This window comes from Suncus etruscus, chromosome 14, assembly GCF_024139225.1.
Source record: "Suncus etruscus isolate mSunEtr1 chromosome 14, mSunEtr1.pri.cur, whole genome shotgun sequence".
NCBI lineage: Eukaryota > Metazoa > Chordata > Mammalia > Eulipotyphla > Soricidae > Suncus > Suncus etruscus.
In genome coordinates this window covers 74,825,334-74,844,822 of record NC_064861.1, presented here as the reverse complement: position 1 = coordinate 74,844,822, position 19,489 = coordinate 74,825,334, and the positions used below count along the sequence as shown (strand labels likewise).

The window sequence follows — 19,489 nt, the reverse complement described above, 5'->3', positions numbered from 1 at the left end:
TATGTCCTTGCTCAGAAGTTCCTGAGGGACAGGTGGTTAAAAGGGGGAGTTTGGTGTTCTTATCTCAAAGTATTCTCAGCTTTTTCTCTGGAGGATTTTAACTATAACAGGCCCAAACTTAGAAAGTCTCCCAGCCCCAATGTCTTAATAATTATTTTATACCACCCAGAGCTCCCTTTGCCGATATGATAATTAAAATTGGTCTGATCTAAACCACAGTTAGAAGGGGCTAGGCTGTTACTCTTAACTTCAGAACTTGTTTCAAACCAGCCTGGATTGCATGCTTTCACACAGACACTTCCTCACTGTCTGCATTCTCATGGAAATACAGACTTGCACTTTGCATAGAAAGAGGAAAGGGGAGTAGACCAATGTTTTTTCTTGGGGCATACAACAGGGGCACCTGTGCCTCACTGAGCACTTCAACCAGCATCTCCTTTCCACTCGCTGCACACATAACCTCATATCTCTCTCTGTTCCCCCTCTAAAACTGACAGAAAAGCAGCTTATATTGATTTGAAAGCCCAGAATTCCTCCAGGACAAATAAGTTCCAATGGCCATATGAAAAATATCCAGTGTTTATGACCCCTCTCCACTGTTTCCCGGGCTGCTTGCAGAATAAATTATAGACACAAAACACAAGTACAAGCATAGCAAAACACATAATTGTTGAACTCAAACCAAATTACAGAATAACACAGAACAAAGACTGACAAACAGGACAACACAAAATTTGACAGAGATTGGCTGAGAAAAAAATGGAATACTCATAGGAGATTTATGAGAAATTTGGAATGTCTTCCAAACTCCCAGCCAGTTGATTTATTTTGCTGGCTGTATATCAGATAAAAAGGTCCTTTAACAGAACTATAGCCAGTTCTAATTCTATTAATTCAGTTCTTTTTTTTTTTATTCAACCCGCCCAGGCCCCCTATTAATTCAGTTCTAATTAATATTACCTATTAGTTTTTGGAGATTAAAGGTATAGAAAAATAATTAAGAGCATTTAATTTATTTATTTGAATTTCTAGTTGTTGAATCCCCATGTTTTTTCTTGCACTAGATGTTTTAGTGCCTGTAATTTTCTATAGATAAGGGCCACTACTTTATCCAGCAGGCTTATAATGTTTTGCATAATTTCAGTATTAAGTCTAGTTAGTCCTGTAAATTTTCTAACCTTTTGCATAGAAGGGATCATAATCAAAGTCAGCAGATATATATTTTCAAAGGCTTCTATCTCCAATTTTGCCTCTTCCTCATAATTCAGCCAATTTCATAATTTTATCACTAGAAGGCTCATGTTTTTCTATTTTAGTCTCCTGAGCCATACATTCTAATTAAGACCTATCATCTATAAGTTTCCTAATTTGAATACATATATAAAACACTGTCAGATGAATGTCTTTTGTGTCATTATGTTAATAAAACTCCTGAATGTCCTGAACCACTTTGTACCAGTCTCTTAGAGATAGACTGCTTTCGTTAGGAAATCAGGACTAACCTTCTGTACAAACTAAAAAAATTTCATACTTGACATTGACTTATTCTTGTTCCACCAGCTCTTAACATGCATTTCAAAACATCATAAAAGCTTTGTTTCCTAGAGCAGCTTTGTCCCATTTTTCATGTATCCTCTTTTTTTTGGGGGGGGGGATTTTGGGTCACACCTGGCAGTGCTCAGAGGTTACTCCTGGCTCTATGCTCAGAAATCGCTCCTGCCAGGCTCAGGGGACCATATGGGATGCCAGGATTCAAACCACCGACCTTTCACATGCAAGGTAAATGCCTTACCTCCATGCTATCTCTCTGGCCCCTCCATGTATCCTCTTAACTGTCTTCCTTTATTGAGGAGTTCTGGGCAGCCTAACAAGGTCCTATCCATGCACCTAAAAAAAAAAATAAGAAAAATAAAAGGGGCAGAGAAAGATAGCTTGTCTTTCATGATGACCCCAAACATTGGGCGCCAATATGTCATGGACTGATTAGTCCTGACACTATGGAATCTTCTGGGTTCCCTTGAAAGGTGTGTGCTTGGGTTTGGGGATGGGAGACAGAGGCCAAGGAGTCAAGTTGGGTTCAGGCTTTGTTCCATTTATTCAAAGCAAAAGGCTGGAAAACTTATACTGAATTTCTTGGCAAGTCATAATTTTCAGACAAAGCTAATTTTATTTTAAAATATATATATATATATATATATATATATATAGGCACAGGGCAAATTGTTCAAAGTATATTCTGACAGAGCAGTTTTGGCTTTGTGGCTATTGTTTTGTTAACAGAAGTTTCTCAGTTAGCAAGGTTAGTTCAGAATTGTTTTGGTTTTATGCACTTTTAACTGGGGCCTAAAATGTTAACCCTTGCTATGACTGTACATAGGTTAACAGTGAAGCTAGATTTGAGGGTGAGTAATTATTCTGTAAGACTAAATTAAAAAAAATACTTAAATCTACACAAATGTTAAATCAGAGGGACTTTTGGGGGAGGCACATCCAGTGATGCTCAGGGGTTACTCTGGCTATGCACTCAGAAATTGCTCCTGGCTAGAGGGACCACATGGGACACCGGGGAATTGAACTGTGGTCTCCTGGGTCAACCATGTGCAAGGCAAATGCCCTACCACTGCGCCATTCCTCCAGTTCCTTAAATCAGAGTTATTTTTAAAATGTCAGCTGAAGTTATGTCTTAATTAATATTTATGTTACATCCCTTTTTTTGTACTCAATGCCTCATAGAAAGGCTACCAAGATTTTTAGGGCCCTAATTCCTGTGAGTACAGGTTACTTTTACAAGCATCCTTTCTTACAGGTGTCATTTTTCATGATGTTCTCTCAGCAGAGTACAGGCTACTTTGAAAAAGTTCCTGTAAGAGCAGAGAGCTTTAAAAAAGAAAACTGGGGCTGGAAAGATAGCACAGTGGTAGGGCATTTGCCTTGCATATGGCGGACCAGAAGGGAGTCGATTCTATTCCCGGCAGCTATATGGTCCACTAGGCTTCCAGGGGAGATTTCTCAGTGCAGAGCCAGGAGTAACCCCTGAGCACGACTGGGTATGGCCCAATAACTAATCAATCAATTCATCAATCAATAAATAAATAAAGTTAAAAATAAATGCCTCCCTCAGGTAGTAAGGGCCTTTTGAAACTTGGTGCCTTCCTAGGTCTCAGGATCTGTTTATACAATGGATAATGTAGCAAGATGCCACAGATTAAATCTGCCAACCCCATGAGGTCACTCAATCCAAGCAGGAATGAACCTTGAGTATAGTACAATACCCCCTTTTTGGTGTGGTGCCAAAAACTCATTATCAATAAAAGAGCTTTGCCCCAGATGAAGCAGGAATGAAGGTTCATGGCAGAAATTCTAAGATCAAGGTCTCATTTCTCACCAACACCAAATTCTATATGTAAGAACTCAACTCTCAATCTAGGCACCCCATAGTGTTTAAGACCTGCCAGGGTGACCCAAGAGCACTGAGCCAATAGTAGTTTAAGCACCAAAAGGTGTGTTCCCCAAAGGAAACACAACCAACAATGAACAACAAAATGGCCTCAAATGGCAGAGTCCAGAGCTCCACTCAACCCAAGATTTCTTCCTGCAACAACTCTGGGCCCAGTTGCCCCTAGGGAATGCACTCTCCTGTCCCCCATCTTCTCTCTCTCTTTTCTCACACTCCTTATCTGTGGACAGGACATCAGACTATGTGGCACCATCTTCTCCCACCTAGATTATGATGAATCATGAAGTTCAAAAATGAACCATTGCTAGATCTAATATTCAACAGTTGCAAGAGTGTCATGGTAATATAATCTTAGCATAGTACTGCCAAGTCATCTATTAGTTGTAGATAACGGGAAAGGTGTAGGGAGCCAGGGAGGTGGTGGGCTCGACAACAACACTCTCCCCTGGGAAGTACCTGATTTGGGGAGGACTGTTAGGGGTCTGGACCACTAGACTCATCTATGAGTGACATCCCAACTGGTTCACAGATATCTACAAGAACTGGTTCTTGAGAGCTCAGGCCTCCAGCTGAGATGCATGAGATTCTCTTTTGTTTTGTCTGGGACTCAGCTTTGCTGAGTGTACACTCTGCAAATGTCTTGAGTAAATATAATGCGACAGGAATAGAGACTATGGATGAATGGGACATCTGGTTGACCCAGTGACTTTGAGCAAAGGGTTGTGTCTGAGTCACTTCAACCCAACAGCAAGCTGCGCAAGTCATGATGGGAAAGAGACTTAAAAGAACAAGTATTGGGCCCGGAGAGATAGCCCAGCGGCGTTTGCCTTGCAAGCAGCCGATCCAGGACCAAAGGTGGTTGGTTCGAATCCCGGTGTCCCATATGGTCCCCCGTGCCTGCCAGGAGCTATTTCTGAGCAGACAGCCAGGAGTAACCCCTGAGCACCACTGGGTGTGACCCAAAAACCAAAAAAAAAAAAAAGAACAAGTATTCTAATCCCCCAGGACTGAGATGCAAATGTGGTACTGGGATGTTCAGGCAGGCAACTGCCATCAGCCTCCTGGACCTTTCCTGCCCCAGAAGGAACAACGATTTTCCAAGTCTCACTTTGCTTCACACTGCAGGGTGGTGCTGGTCTATTCCACAGAGAGCCCCAGGCTCAACATATTCATGGATCCCTTGGACCCTCTGGTGAAGTGATGGTTGACAAAAATGGTTGGACTGGCCATCATTCTCATCAGCGGTGTATGAGTCCTTTTTCCCTTTAACCATGCCAGCACTAGTAGTTCTTGCTCTTTGTGATGAGTGCCAGTCTCTATGATATGAGGTGATATTTCATTGTTCTTTTGATTTGCATCTTCCTGATGATCAATAATGTGGAGAATTTTTATGTTGTTTTTGGCAACTGGTATTTCTTCTTTGAAAACCTTTCTGTTCATCTCTTATCACTTTTGATAGGATTTGATCTTTTCTGGTTAAGCTCTAACAATGCCTTGTTTATCTTACATATTAACCCCTTAACAGATATGTAATAAGGTGAATAGTTTTTGCTATTCCATTAGAGGTCTTTGTATCCTAGTCATCATTTGCTTTGGGGTAGAGAATCTCCATAGTTTAATGTAGGCCCATTAGTTTATCTTTAGTTCCACTTCAATGGGCCAGTTGTGTTTATTCTTGGAAATGACTTTATTTTTCATGTCATAGAGTTCTTCCTATGTCTTTTCTATGCACTTCTTGATTTCAGGTCTAATATTAAGGTCTTTAATCCATATTTATTTGACCTTTGTGCATGATGTTAGGAAGGGAAGAGCTCAGAGTTCATATTCTTGCATGAGGCTAACCAGTTTTTTCAGCACCACTTTTGAAGAGGATTTCTTTACTACACTTTCTAGTTTTGATCCTGTATCAAAGATTACCTTCTCAAATAACTGAGCATCAATTTCACATTATTTAATTCTTTCCATGGATCTGACAATATGTCCTTATGCCAATACCAGGCCATTTTAATTACTACCTCTTTGTAATACAATTTGAAATTGAGGAAAGTGATGGCTCCCCTCTCCTCTTCTCCAAGGAGTGCTTTAGCTATTCAAGGAAGTTTATTGTTCTAAATTTCAATCAAAATCTAAATTTCAGAAACGTTTGATCTACTCCTTTGTAAAACTTCCTGAGTATGCTTATAGGACCTGCATTGAATCTGTACAATGCTTTGACAAATATTGCCATTTTAATTATGTTAATCCATACAAGTATTTTTTATTTTATTGAGAAAAACAAAACAAAAAAGAAGGGGCTAGAGAGATTGAAACCATTGTGATTTATAAAGTTTTTCATAGGTGGATTTCAAACATTAAATGAGTCAGGTCTAATCCCATCATCAGTGTCAACCTCCATCCACCAATGTTCCCAGAGTGTAACATTTATCACCCCATTTTGCCTCCTGGCCTCTAGTATAAAAGGGCCATTTTACATTTAGATTGTTAGAGATTGGATCTCTTGATTCCATTGAAGACTTTGGCTTGGATATTTAGTTCTGTTCTTTTTTAACACTACCAATGCACCTGAGACCATTTGGCCCTTGGCCCCCATTCTTGCTCCACCCCATTCTTAATTTTATAAAAATGCAGAAATATGGGGGCCAGAGAGACAGCACAGTGGTAGGGTGTTTGCCTTAGATGCAGAAGGATGGTGGCTCGAGTCCTGGCATCCCATATGGTCCCCTGAGCCTGCCAGGCATGATTTCTGAGCACAGAGCCAGAAGTAACCCCTGAGAGCTGCCGGGTGTGACCCAAAAATGCAGAAATATGAGGTAGAACAGAGTAATTTATGTCCCCAGGTTCAATGAAAAAGATAGAATTTCTTATCTAAAAGATTTTTTAAAAAGGGAGTAGCAGGGGTCGGAGAGATAGCATGTAGGTAGGGTGTTTGCCTTGCATGCAGAAGGACGGTGGTTCGAATCCTGGCATCCCATAGGTCCCCTGAGCCCGCTGGATTTCTGAGTGTAGAGCCAGGAGTAATCCCTGAGCAGTGCGGGTGTAACTCTAAGGCCAAAATAAATAAATAAATAAATAAATAAATAAATAAATAAATAAATAAATAAAATAAAAAGGGAGTCGCAGGTTTTTTGCACAGGCACAGCAAAAGTTGGAGAAAATAGAAATGATAAAATTTTGGTCTAAGAAAGGGTGAGCATACCCTTAAAGCACCCTGCAGTAAGACTAACTACAGGCTCCAGGCATACCAACTTGTGAAATCCCAAACTCCTTCTTCATGGTCCCAGAAAACGTCCTCAATCACAGTTGTCACAGTCAGACTTCAGCAATTAGAGATCTTGGTTTTTGTACAGATCCTATGTTGAAGTTAGGGTGTCACAAAACATCTTCCAGTTTCATCCCATTATAAGGTGGAAAGGCAAGGAAACCAACCTCAAAGTAAGTTGTTGCTATTTCCAAGTTGTGGGGGTGTCGTATAAATCCACCCTGGAGTAATTTGGTGGAATCCAAGGTTCGGGGGTGAACGTTCAATGTCCGATTGACTGAAGCATAAGTCAAATCACTATGTCACATATTCAGGATGAGAGACCCCTCTACAATAAAAAATTTAGGAGTTCCTATCCTTATTTAAGATAAGAACTTTTTTCTATGTATATTCTCTCCCCATTTTTTTTTTTTTTTTGGTTTTTGGGCCACACCCGGCGGTGCTCAGGGGTTACTCCTGGCTGTCTGCTCAGAAATAGCTCCTGGCAGGCACGGGGGACCATATGGGACACCGGGATTCGAACCAACCACCTTTGGTCCTGGATCGGCTGCTTGCAAGGCAAACGCTGCTGTGCTATTTCTCCGTGCCCTTCTCTCCCCATTTTGATGTACCTATACAAAAAAGGAACAATGCCACTGGTGCATATGGGGATACAAAAACCTAGCTGAACAATTCTTATAACCTGGCTCTAACATGAGCTCACAACCTAAGAGAAACTTATCACTATAATTTCCTACTAAACGAATAAAAAGGGGGTGTAGAAAACTGCATCTACATAAGAAAATGCACAATAAAAATTATACCTATTAAGGAAATATATCTAAGGAAATATACATATTCCCATTAAGTCTTTTGAAATAGTCTGGGAGGAATAATATCTAGAGCACATGTTCAGCATACTATGTGGTTTTGTGGAATCTAAAGAAAAAGAAAAGACTCACAGCAGTCACAGATCAAAAAATGATCTCGAGAGAGAGTCTCTCAAAAGCCAAATCCAGTAGTGAGCAATAGAACACAGCAAAGGGAGCTGGGAGAAAAGGGACTGCAGAAAGTAAATCAACAGGCATGGTGGTGGCCTTTCTTCCCAGGGCCAAGGGAAAGTGGGCTGGGAGGCTGTTCTTTGGAAGTTCTTTGGGAGCTGACTGGGAGTGGATTGGAGGTGGGGGTAATATTCATGTTCCTGATGAGTTAAGAACTGAAGTGGAGTACAGGCAGGGGTCGGGTGGGGAGGAGGGAAACTTGGGACATTGGTGATGGGAATGTTACACTGGTGATGGGGGGTGTTCTTTACATGACTGAAACTCAAACACAATCATGTATGTAATCAAGGTGTTTAAATAAAAAAAAATGATCATTAAAAAAAAAAGAAAAAAAAAGAACTGAAGTGGAAAATGGTTAAGTAGAGATAAATAACAAATCAAAGGTGAGAGAACAAAGGGATAAAAAAGGATTTGTAAAGTGGTAAGCAAGGGAGGGGTAAATGGAAAGGTTATATATAACAGGGGGATGGACTATATACAACAAAGATATGCATTATGCACAATACAGATTGTACATATAGTTATATTACAAGTATATAAGACATACAAGTGTATACAATTGTATACAGTTAGAAGTGGTACACACACAATGAAGATCAATTCATAGGTTGCAGGTGGAATGGGTCAGGCTGCTTACAAAATATAAAGCTGGGCCCGGAGAGATAGCACAGTGGCGTTTGCCTTGCAAGCAGCCGATCCAGCACCAAAGGTGGTTGGTTCGAATCCCAGTGTCCCATATGGTCTCCCGTGCCTGCCAGGAGCTATTTCTGAGCAGACAGCAAGGAGTAACCCCTGAGCACCGCTGGGTGTGGCCCAAAAACCAAATAAATAAATAAATAAATAAATAAATAAATAAATAAATAAATAAATAAATAAAGCTGGGGGCCGGAGCAGTGGTGCAAGGGGTAAGGTATCTGCCTTGCCCATGTTTACCTAGGATGGACCGCGGTTCAATTCCCCAGCATCCTATATGGTCCCCAAGCAAGAAGCGATTTCTGAGTGCAGATCCAGAAGTAACACCCGAATGTCACAGGGTGTGCCCCCCAATAGAAAGAATAATACAAAAAGTATATAAAGTTGGCAAGTCAGATGGAAAGGTTTTCTGTTTTCTAAGCAAATCATTATTGGTGAGGGTAAACTTTTCTGAAGAAGGGCTTCCTGGATTATTCATAGTACATTCTTTTTTGGGGGGCACACCTGGTGATGCTTAGAGGTTATCCCTGGCTATATGCTCAGAAATCGCTCCTGGCTTGGGGAGCCATACGGGATACTAGGGGACAAACCACAGTTCGTCCTGGGTCAGCTGCATGCAAGGCAAAGACCCTACCGCTGCGCCATCACTCTGGCCCCTCATAGTACATTCTTAAAACAACCACAATTTTCAAGTCTAGAATACTAAGTAATATGATAGAGAGGATATACAAGAAGTTTACACCATAAAGGAGTGTCTAATGGATCTTGAGCATGTTGGTTCCTTTCCTGAAAGCAAATTGACAACATGGGCTTTATGATATAACAGTAAATTAACCTAAAATGCCAAATTGCAAAAACAGACTCAATGAATGAGCACTGTAGCTAGAGTCTATGGCATGTAGTTGTTTATCCCAATTATTCTGTGGACATAAACAATAGATCATATTAGCAGGCATAATCATAAAAATAAGAAGATTAGACTATTTGTCAAGACATCATTATGACCACTATATTTGAAGTCTAATACATAGCACTGTGTTGCAAAACTAGGACAACCATCTATATCTCCAAGAACCATTTTAAACAAAAAGAATAGAGTTATTATAGAGATATTCAAATGAAGACATTAGAACATTCTTATAATGAGCACAGTAGTCCATAACTTCCAAATGCATTATGCACTTGTTCTCTGTGGATAGAAACATGAGAACATTTGTTGGGGACTGTGACTTGTTTGAGGCCATTTTGCTGTTCTTTCTGCCATAATCCAGCCTTTCACCTAAAGGCTACATGCAGTCTTGCTGTAAGTTCTTGGGCCAAAGAGAAAGGAATGTGCAGCTGCAGGATATAATTAACTCTAGCCCGGAGGAGAGCAAAGCTGCCTGGTACCGTTATCAGAAACTAGGCCTCACTCCTTAAGACCATATTCCGGAGTGAACTAGGCTGTTATCAATAAGTGTATGCTACATTGTCTGTTCAAGATCACTGAGGCAAGCACATCTTGCACCACCTCCTGATAGTCAAGCAATTAAGAATGCAGCTAGAAGGACACTAGAAATTTCCATGGAAACAGCACGTTCATCATAGCTTGAAGGTCATCCAGCCCCCCTAGCCCACTGCCCACTTCCTTATTTAGAGAATGCTTCACTTTCTTTGTTCCTTAAAGCCTGAAATATATCCTTGCCTTGTATGGGCCTTCGCGCCAAAAGTATGACTGACATCACCTTTGTACTGCCCCCTTCTCCTTCACTATATAAGAAGGAGCTGTAGCCCAATAAAGGTACCCTTGAACAGTGAGACGCTGCCTTGGGTCTTTATTATTAACCTCTCACAGATTTTTTACAGGTGTGGTTGCTCTTCTGCTCAGCAAAATAGGAGTGCGGTTGTCTGAGAAGCCTTCCCAGCTAATTCCTGCTGGCCGGGCCCCCCTGGGGGGCTTCAGGACCCCGCAAACATTATTATAGATATCTGTAAAGAAGTTAATTGGGTACCTGCTCAATCTAAATAGCTGTATCTATTGCTGCAGGTTTTGAAGTATAAAAGAGAATATAAACTAATTTGTTTCTCTTCTTATACTCAGTTTCTCTCCTTCTCATTGCTATCCTCTGGAGTCAACTGTTCTCAATATTATTACCATTTAGATCATTGTGATTCTTCATGCAGTTATTCTAAATAAAACATATAAGTGATATCATTCTGTATGTATCCTTATCTAGCTTACTTCATTTAAAATATCTTCTGGTTCCATTCATATTGTTGGAAATTGCATGACTGCTTCATTCCTTACATCGCTGTAATATTCTACATCTTCATGATCCACTAGTCTGTTGTTGGGCATTTAGATTCCAAGTCTTAACTATCGTACTCTGTGCAGCAATGTATAGTGGCGTGCATACATTCTTTTGGATGAATGTTTTTATGTCCTAGGGATAGATATGCAAATGCAAGATTTGCATATGACAAATAAATTTTGAGTTTACTGAGAACCCTCTATACTGTTTTCCATAGGGGACGGACCAGGCAGCATTCCCACTAGCAGTGGATGAGAGTTCCTTTCTCATCAATTCCCTGCCAACATATATTATTACCAGTATTTTTAACATGTGCCATCCTCACTGGTGTAATATGATATCTCATTGTTGTCTATGAAGATTTATATTTCCCTCATGATAAGTGATGATGAACATTTTTTCATGTGTATGTTGGCCATTTGTTTTTATCTGATGTGTTGAGTGCAAAAATTTTCTCCCATTCAGTTAGCTGTCTCCCACTTTTAACCCATGTTTCTTTTGTCGTACAAATGCTTTTTAGTTCAATATAGTCTCATTTATTCCTGTAAGATGCTATAGCTCTTGACATTGGCATTTTATCATTAAACAATTTTTTGAGGTCTAAGTCTTGGAGTACTCTGACTTTCTGAGTGAACTTTATGGATTCAGGTCTAATCTCAAGGTCTTTAATTCACTTTGAATCGACTTTTGTGTAAGATATTGATCTTTAATTTCTTAACATAGTTATCCAATTGTTCCAATTCCATTTGTTGAAGAGTCTGTATTTATTTTGTTTTAAATACTTGCCTCATTTATCAAAGAATAGTTGACTAAATGCTTGGGAATTTGTCAGTGGATATTCTATTCTAACCCAATGGTCAGAAAATCGGTGTTTGTTCCAATAGCATGCTGTTTTGATCACTATTGCTTTGTAGTAGAGTTTCAAATTGGGTGATGAGATGCTTTCCAGTTTGTTTTGCAATATTGATTTGGCTATCCTGGGTCTTTTATGGTTCCACACAAATTTTATAATTAATTGTTCTAATTTCTTAAAGAATGTTTTCTAAATTTAAATAGGGATTGCATTGAGTTTATATAATAGTTTAGGTAATATGGTCATTTAGATGATATTGATTTTTCCCATCCATGAGCATGGAATGTTCTTCCATTTTTTAGGTCTACTTCAATTTCATTCTGAAGTGTTTTGAAGTTTTCTGATATAGGTCTCTCATCTCTCTTGTTAGTTTGATTCCTAGGTACTTGATAGTTTTGAACACTACCATATTTTCTGGCATATTAGATGACTGGGTATATAAGATGACCCCCTACTTTTCTTGTTAAAATATAGGGTTTAGACTATATTTACCGTATAAGATTGCCTCTTTTAATGCACGCCAAATGGAAATTAAAAACGTAAGAGAAAAGTAGAACCCTCAAAGGTTAACAGCATATGTTTAATAAAGCTAGCCTTTGGAGTGCCAACAATCATTTAACATCTGTCATTTGTAGTGAGTGACTGATTTTTTAAATTGTGATCTACACTGAGAGCAGAGGGCTCCTCCAAGAACAGCTAGCTGGGGTACAGTGATTAATAAGACAGCTAGAGAAAGACAGAGTGTCTCCTCTATATCCCATAAAAGCTGAACAGAGGATTGAGCATGGAAAAGCCGCATACCAGGAGGCTGGATGAGATGTGGCACTTGGTAATTCAGCTCCTCTGTATGCCCTGAAAGATGAATCAGAACAAGCAGAGGACTGAGTGATGCTACCTGGCAGCTGGATGGGATTCAGTTGTGAGAAGGGGGTGTATCACTCATCCCTAAAGCTGGACTAAGTTTCAGCATGCCCAATACCAGCTTATAAAATGACCCCCGACTTTTAAGAAGTTTTTCATGGGTTAAAAGTTGTCTTATACTCCAGAAAATATGGTACTTGGATGACATTTCCATGCAACAATCTACTGGTTTCTTTTTTTTTGTTTGTTTTTTGTTTTTTGTTTTTGGTTTTTGGTTTTTGGGCCACAATCGGTGACACTCAGGGGTTACTCCTGGCTATGCACTCAGAAGTCGCTCCTGGCTTGGCAAGGTAGGCACCTTACCTCTAGCGCCACCGCCCGGCTCCACAATCTACTGGTTTCTGTTTTCCAAACCAGAATGACTAGAAAATTTCACAGATGTGGAGAGGCCTGAGTTGTGTGAATGTTCTATTTCATCATTCAATGAATTGACATGGAAATCTAATTATATCTCTCCCCACAAACTGATGAACTGGGTTTTTTTTCCTTTTTAAGTGGCTGACATTTTTATAGGTTTTTTTCGTTTTGTTTGTTGGTTATTTGGCCAGCAGAGTTATCAGGGCTTACTCGTAGCTCTGCACTCAGAAATCACTCATCATTGATTTGAGGAACATACTTGATGATGGGGATAGAACCCATATTGGCTGAATACAAAGAAAAGAGCATCCATGCTGAGCTATCACCCAAGCCCTTTCTTTTCTTTTCTTTTCTTTTCTTTTCTTTTCTTTTCTTTTCTTTTCTTTTCTTTTCTTTTCTTTTCTTTTCTGAATACAAAGAAAAGAGCATCCATGCTGAGCTATCACCCAAGCCTTTTCTTTTCTTTTCTTTTCTTTTCTTTTCTTTCCTTTTCTTTTTTTGGTTTTGGGCCACACCCGGCAGTGCTCAGGCTTTCTACTACTCCTGGCTTTCTACTCAGAAATAGCTCCTGGCAGGCATGGGGGACCATATGGGACACCGGGGATTCGAACCAACCACCTTAGGTCCTGGGTCGGCTGCTTGCAAGGCAAATGCCACTATGCTATCTCTCCGGCCCCACCCTTTCTTTTCTTAATCCACATGCTTCAGCTTTTCTTTAATCCAATGTCCCAGCTTTGGGTGACACCAGGGCAATGTTCCATGCATGGCATTGCAATCCAGGTTTAGCTTTAGTTAGAGTTCAGTGTGGAATCTCTGAGGGCATTTTGAAGGCCAGGCAGGATCTCCTCCACACCTGAATGAAAGCAACCATATTTGTCATTTAAAATATCTATCCCAGGAGCCAGGGAGACAGCACAGCGGTAGGGCATTTGCCTTGTGCACAGCCAACCCAGGACAGACCTGTGTTCAAATCTTGGCATCCCATATGGTCCCTTGAGCCAGGAGCAATTTCTGAGGGCAGAGCCAGAAGTAACCCCCGAATACACCCTGGTTGGCCCAAAACCCGGCCCCCCAAATCTATTAAGGCCAGAACAATAGGATAGGAGGGAAGGCGCTTTTCTGGCACACAGCCAGATAAGGTTCATTCCTTGGCATCCCAATGGATCCTCCATGCTAGCCAGTAATTAGTGAGTGCAGAGCTAGGAGATACTCTTGAACATAGCCAGATTTGTAAAAGAAAAAAAAAAATCTCACTCTAAGCATATTCATCTCGAACATGTTTTCCATCCTTTTTCATGTTTAAAATTGTTCAATTTGTTTTTATTTGCTTTATAGGATCTTCACAAGACAGTATTCATGGATTCTCTTGGCTCTATGCTCCATGTCACCCTGGTGGAGCTCAGTGGCCCATATAGTGGCAACCACGAAACCCAGATTTCCATTCCCACCTTTAGCAAGAGACCTTCCCATAGGAATATGGACCCAGCCGACAAGAGAGCAAGTTCAAACTTTAGTCAGGCTTACTTTTCATCAAAAAACATAATGATCGGGGCTGGAGAGATAGCATGGAGGTAAGGCGTTTGCCTCTCATGCAAGAGGTCATCGGTTCGAATCCCAGCGTCCCATATGGTCCCCCGTGCCTGCCAGGAGCAATTTCTGAGCATGGAGCCAGGAGTAACCCCTGAGCACTGCCGGGTGTGACCCAAAAACCACAAAAAAAAAAAAAAAAAACAAAAAAAAAAAAAAAAAAAACATAATGATCAGGAGTAATTCTTGAGTGCTGAGCCGGGAGTAACTTCTGAACTATGAAGGGGTTGGCCCCAATACACAAAAGGAAAAAAAAGATTCACTACAGTGCTGTTACTCACCACATATACCTGTAACAAGTTGCCCAGGCATCAGGCTCAGAGTTGGACCAAAGAATGACAGAGACAGTGGCTTAAAGTGACAGCCCAATACATGGTGTGTTTGTGCTTCGTTAATTGATTACCAATACTTAACCTGCTGGTCCTCATCTGTCAACCCACCTTTTTCTATTAGTACACAGAGAAAGGACAAAGGTTGGGGAAAAGGCCCGACTGCGACCAGGACGACAATCCTGGTCTAAACCTCTTTCCTGCAAGGCAGATGCTATGGATCCTTGACAGCACTAGCACCAACATTTGTAGAGGTTTATTGGGGGGTTGAGTCACACCTGGCAACACTCAGGGGTTGCTCCTTGCTGGATTACACCTTATTATTTTACCTAAAACAAAGCTCATCCCTGGTTTCTTTGTATCTGTTTTTTTTACAACTTGGTTTCACCCAAAACAAAGATTGTCTTACTTGTAAACCTGGGTGGATTTACTGTTCCACCCAGGGGTAATCTCTGTACTCAATAAAAATGATAGTTCAGGCAGGCACGGGCTCCATTCTAGGCAGAAGACTGCCAGACTATATGTGTTTCACCCTCATTCTGATCTGGATTGTTTCTTGTGCGACCCTGATTCAGACTCATTCACCTGGGTCTGTGTTGCAAGTCAGCCCATGAAGAGGTTGACTGATGGAGAGATGGAGGATGAGGTCTTTCCCCTCCAGCTCGGAGCACGTGTCTGCCACCCTGTTCAGCAGGCGGTTCTGAGGTGAAGCAGCGGGTAAACAGCTCGCAGACAGTCAGGCTTGTGGAAATATTAGCTTTATTCGGTGGACAAGACTGAAGTCCAAAGCCTCAGCATCAGTTCCATCCAAAAGCCCCTCGCCTTCCACAGACCCTTGTTTTTATCCCCCAGAATCAGGTACCACCCAATGGTGGGATCAGATACCACTCAATGGTGGAAGCAGAATCAGGTACCACCATAGGGTGGGGGCAGAATGCCAGGTCACACCCTAGGGTAGGGCACAATCACCGATCAGGGTAGGGTCAGTAACATAGTAATCCCATAAAATGTTTACATACACAACAATTGGTCTGGAGATACAGTGCATGGGTTAATTTTACAACTGGCACCCGAACCTTGGACTGACTTGAACTCTGGACCCACGAAGAAGACCTCAGTGATGGTGAGTGGCAATTGTGATGTGACCCTTTGGTGGATTATCATCATGACAGCCCCCTCGAGCTGGACTGAATGTGCTGTGCCTTTCACTGGAACATTGGTGAACATGGTTCCTATTCTGAATGGCTTCATGTTGCTCTGGTCCATTTATCTGCATTTTTTACTCTGGACTGTATGTGCCAGGCTCCCTGGAGATTCTTCTGCCCACATTCCACATGAGGGGAAGCGTGCCTTCCCAGTGGTGACAAGTTCTCAATCTAAGGCCTTCCCAGAAGTGATAACTTATTGTTTACTACTGACAGCCAGAGAGACCCCCATCTCCCAAGAATGATAAGCCAGCTACTGTCTCTGCAGATTCAGAGTCTGAAAATGGCTCAACCAAAGTTATCCATGTGCCCCAAGCACTGAGTCAGGTAAACAAGCCAGTGCTGGCAATCCAAGTCCTGGGTACTGTTAAATGGTTCAATGTCCAGAATGGTTATGAATTTACCAGTAGAAATGACACCAAAGAAGATGTCTTTATTCACTGGACAACTATTAAGAGAAACAACCCCAGGAAGTTTCTGTGTAGTGTTGGAGATGGGGAGACTGTGGAGTTTGATGTTGTGAAAAGAGAGGAGACCAAAAGCTGCTAATGTATCCGGAGCTGGTGGAATGCCAGTGAAAAGTAACACATACGCTCCCAATCGACATAGATTTTGTCAATTCACCCCCCAGCCTCACTCAGCTGGCCCACAACATATGGTGTCAGAGGCCCACTCAGATGAGACAGAAGCAGGCAGTGAAGGGGAAAGAGTTGAAGACTCTGGACAGCGTCCCAGATACCACCATCTACCACCTTTCTCCTATCAAAGGTTTCTTTTCCAAGGACCATCGCCTCCCAAACTGCAAATAAAGGTCGCTGATTGAAAAAAAAGTTGAAAAGAAATCTCCTTGGAAAGGAATTGGTAGTGGGCAGAGGAATGGATTTCCTCCAACCCAGATGGCCTTGGCAGCCTAACACAGAAGGTGAAGATTGAGATGCAGGATCCAAGACCAGCTGAAGACCAATAAAGAAGAAGCTGTTTTTCAGAACTCCCAGCATCTTAACTTTGGTTCAGGTTAAATCTCTTAACTATATTTGCATCAGTCATTGTCTTGCTGGTTAAATTGTGTTTTATCTGTGTGGATCTTGTTTTGTTGTAAGCCCCATTGCGAACAGAAAATTTTGTATCTAACTTTAGTGCTTTAATATTTGCACAATTCTAGGGAAATGCATGTTAGAGTTTTGTAAGTTCTCAGCTTTCCTAGTGAATGTTTCTCAATTGTTACGATTTATTGTATCTATGTGATAACTTATTCTCAAATTATGTCTGCAAAAATGTTATGTTCTCTTTGTCCGCAGAAGTAGATAGAAAGGAACTTGGATAATATAGACTATTATTAACAGTGCTCATTATAAGAATGTTTTAGCAAATTTATTTTCAAACTGTAGAAATGTTCTTGTGATTTTTGTTTAATGAAGTTTATGAAAAGGAATTCGGATGTCCTAGACTTGTATTACAGTGTTTGGTGTAAGAATGTTTAATTAAGTGTCTGCAGAAAAGTTCTAATGTTTATATTCAGAGATGTCTATGAAGTGTTGTGAGATGTGACAAGATATGAAAAAAGCTGATAGTTTTAAGAATGTATACATTTTAAAATTTGATGCTATTACAGTCAACTTTTACTGTGCTGTGCAAAATAACCACTTTTGCAAATTCTGATCTGGGTTTCCTGCTTCTAGCAGAGAACAATAAAACATGCTTATGTACCCTTCAATTTTTTTGAACAAAAAGGGGCAGTTGTTGGGTTATACCTTATTATTTTACCTAAAACCAAGTTTATCTCTGGTTTCTTTGTTTACAACTTGGTTTCACCCAAAACAAAGATTGTCTTACTTGTAAACCTGGGTGGGTACTGCCCCACCCAGGGGGTGATCTCTGTACTCAATAAAAAAATGGTAGTTCTGGCAGGCAGGGAGCTCCATACTAGGTGGAAGACTGCTGGACTACACGTGTTTCACCCTCAACCTGGTCTGGATTGTTTCTTGTGCGACCTTTGAATGATTCAGATTCATTCAACTGGGCTTGGAGATACAGTTCATGGGGTGATTTTACTACTCCTGATACTGAGCTCATCAATCCTAGCAGGCTTGGGGGACCATATGGAATGCCAGGGATCTAACCAGAATCTGTCCTAGGTCAGCCGCATGCAAAGCAAATACCCTACTGCTGTGCTATCACTCCAGCTCAAAGTTTAATTTTTCATCCTCCATGTAAAAAATTATCTTGTTTCACTAAGGGGGACTATTGTGGTCTTGGAATAGATATCAGAGAATTAACTGCACAATTATGTATGAAGCTGCAGTAAAAGCTTTCCACATCCATTAAACATCTAGGGTTTCGATCACTGTTCTGTGATCAATGCGTGCTGAAAAAATATCAAAGTTTTCCTCCTCTCATTTTGAACATGTCTGGGGGTTCAAAATAGTGTGAAATCCCCCACGAATATGCTCTAAAGAATGAGATAAAGCCTCCCGCACATTCCTTACATGCCTACTAAATTTCCTCCCCAGTATATTTGTTTTGCCCACACCTGCCAATGCTCAGGAGTTACTCTTGGTTCCACATTCAGCATCACTCCTAGTGGTGCATGATGAACTATAGCGGATGGTGTTCAAAGTCTGTTAGCCACTTACAAGGCAAATGCCCACCTGCCCACCTGAAATTTAGCTCTGAAGCCATCAGTATGTTAAGGAAATGTTGAAGATTGAACTATGTTGGTCCCATATTCCATATATATACATACACACATATATGTATACATACACATACATATCTGTCAAATGCAAATTTTCTTTATGTAGAAATTAAGGATCAAATGAAAGCCTTCTTTCATTGCTTATGTAAGGTTTCTCTGCTGTAGAATTGTGCTAATACAGTTTGAGACAGTCCTTCCCACATTCCATAAACATAAAAGGTTTTACAGCAGAATAATTTTGACCTATACAAAAGCTTAAGAATAAAGGCCTTGGGGCTGGAGAGATAGCACAGCGGCACTTGCCTTGCAAGTAGCCGATTCAGGACCTAAGGTGGTTGGTTCGAATCCCGGTGTCTCATATGGTCCCCCGTGCCTGCCAGGAGCTATTTCTGAGCAGATAGCCAGGAGCACCACCGGGAGTGGCCCAAAACAACAACAACAACAACAACAAAACAAAACAAAACAAAAAAAAAAGAAATAGAATAAAGGCCTTGCAAAATCCTTACAAGGTTTTTTTTTTACAAGACTTTCCTATGTTGAGAAAGTTATGAAGAAAACTTGGCTTTCTTTTTTTGTTTGTTTTTTGTTTTTGTTTTGTTTTTCGGGCCACACTCTTTTGATGCTCAGGGGTTATTCCTGGCTATGCACTCAGAAATTGCCCCTGGCTTGGGGGCACCATATGGGACGCCGGGGGATCGAACCGTGATCCTTTCCTTGGCTAGCGCTTGCAAGGCAGACTCCTTACCTCTAGCGCCACCTCACCGGCCCCGAAAACTTGGCTTTCAATCAACATCTTTTTCCA

General features: G+C 40.9%; 1 protein-coding gene across 1 annotated transcript in view; it reads right to left on the bottom strand.

Annotated features, from left to right (window-relative positions):
- Nucleotides 1-19,489, bottom strand: part of ZNF91 (zinc finger protein 91) — a 693,978-nt gene that overhangs the window by 672,673 nt on the left and 1,816 nt on the right. The window lies entirely within an intron of this gene.